The sequence below is a fragment of the Phocoena sinus genome, chromosome 11 (assembly GCF_008692025.1).
Source record: "Phocoena sinus isolate mPhoSin1 chromosome 11, mPhoSin1.pri, whole genome shotgun sequence".
NCBI classification, from domain to species: Eukaryota; Metazoa; Chordata; class Mammalia; order Artiodactyla; family Phocoenidae; genus Phocoena; species Phocoena sinus.
In genome coordinates this window covers 82,255,405-82,257,575 of record NC_045773.1, presented here as the reverse complement: position 1 = coordinate 82,257,575, position 2,171 = coordinate 82,255,405, and positions in this window count along the sequence as shown.

The window sequence follows — 2,171 nt, the reverse complement described above, 5'->3', positions numbered from 1 at the left end:
GAATTCATATATTGAAAACTAATCTCTAATGTGAGGGTATTGGGTATTTGGAGGTAGGGTTATTGGGAGGTGCTTAGGTCATAAGTGGAGGGCCCTCATGAATGCGATTAGTGCCTCTATAAAAGAGACACCATTGTCTCTTCCACACTGAGAAAATAGCCATCTATGAATTAGGAAGTAGGCTCTTACCAGACACTGAATCTGACAGCACCTTGATCTTGGACTTCCCAGTCTCCGGAACTGTGAGAAATACATTTCTGTTGTTTATAAGACACCTAGTCTTATGGTATTCTGTTACAGCAGCCTGAGCAGACTAAGACACTGGTACTCTGCAAGTCATGCTTTAAAATAGTACTCAGATTTTTTGCCTTTGGTTTTGGTGGTTATTCTGGATTTGCTCATTTGTTTGTTGTTGTTGGTGGTTGTTTTTTAAAATAAAGCTAGAAAATGCTGTTGGAGATCCTGGCGCAGGTGTGCCCAGGTATGGACTGATTCTTGGGTTCAGCTCTTATTTTTGCCATTTATTTGTTTCTTGATCTCAGAAGAAAGAGAGAATTTCTTTTTATGTGCCCACTATATTTTATTTATTCCCTTGTATTAGACCAGTGAAGTCTGTCAGATAACTCCTAACTCTTCTTGTTTTTTCTCTTGCATCTGTTATTTATTATTGTGTAGTGAATTACCAGAAAAGTTAGTAGCTTAAAACAACAAATGTATTATCTCACACAGTTTCTGAAGGTCAGGAATTAGAGAGTAGTTTAGTTTGGTGGTTCAGGTTCAGGGTCTCCCAAGAAGTGAAAAATCAAGCTGTCAGCAGAGGCTGCAGTTACATGAGGTTTGACTGGGCCTGAGATGGCTCACTCACACGGCTGTTGGTAGTTGCCCACTGACTGTTGGAGAATGCATCAGCTTCTTATCGTGCCGGCCTCTCCACAGGGCTGCCTGAATATCTTCTCAACATGGCGGCTGGGGCTCCCCCACCCCATCCCCAGCAAGTGACCTGAGACAGAGCAAGCAGGAAACACAGCACCTTTTATGACTTAGTGTCCAAAGTACTCATTGTCACTTTGGCTTTATGCCACACCAGTCTCTAAATCCAGCTCACATTCAAGGGGAGAAGAATTAGGTTCCTTTTTGTTTTTTCTTGGCCGCGCTGCGCGGCTTGCGGCATCTTATTTCCCCAACCAGGGATCGAACCCACACCCTCATCAGTGAAAGTGTGGACTCCTAATCACTGGACCGCCAGGGAATTCCCTAGTTTCCATTTTTTGAAGGAAAGATTATCAAAGAATTTTTGGATATTTCCTAAAACCACCTTTTCTACAATCAAATTTAGGCTTCAAATAGAACATGTCCTCATTGACCCATAGTACACTTCTGAGATCTTAGGTTCAGATCTCAAAAGACTCCCAAATCCCAGCAGATGTCCTTGCTGAGGAGAACTTCTGACTTTCCACTTAAAAGAAATCAGGCTTTTCTGCCCAGTTCTTTCTTTTTTTTTTTTTTTTTTTTTAAACGATTTCTCCTCCTTTATTTTCCTACAGTCATTGGAGGCTTACCCAGATCTTGTCCCCTTTCAGGGTTTGTTGAAAGAATCCCAAACAGATTTCCTGGCTTTGTCCTCCCAATACTTGGCTACCTTTAGAAAAGACAGACTTTTCTAGAGCTAGTGAAGGATTAATATGTGCCTCATCTAAACCCGGGGAGCTATTACCAAGTTCACATATGAAAAGACATGTGAAAATACTTTGGAAACTATAAAGCTTTATATAATTGTTGTCATCAGTATTATATCTACTCCCCATAGAATTCAAAAAGAATCTGTGATGAAATGTGTAATGCAGAAGGTGGGAAGCACTCAGTGACTGAGGCTATCTTGTGTCTACAAGGTTGCTTATCAGCAATAGATTCATTCAACTAGAGTTTAATGAGCACCTGCCCGTGTCAGGCTTTTTCTATTCTGGAGAAACAACAGTGAACACGAAAAAATCTTTGGCCTTATATGTATATGGTGAGAAAAAAGGGGCAAAATTCGACTTTTAAAACAGGTTCACACAGAGTTGGGAGACTACGCTCCTGGAGCTAGTATTTCATACTTGTAAGTGTGACCTCATGTAAGGGATAAGGAGACACGGGGAAGTCCACACGTGGTGTGGGGGGTATTACTGTCC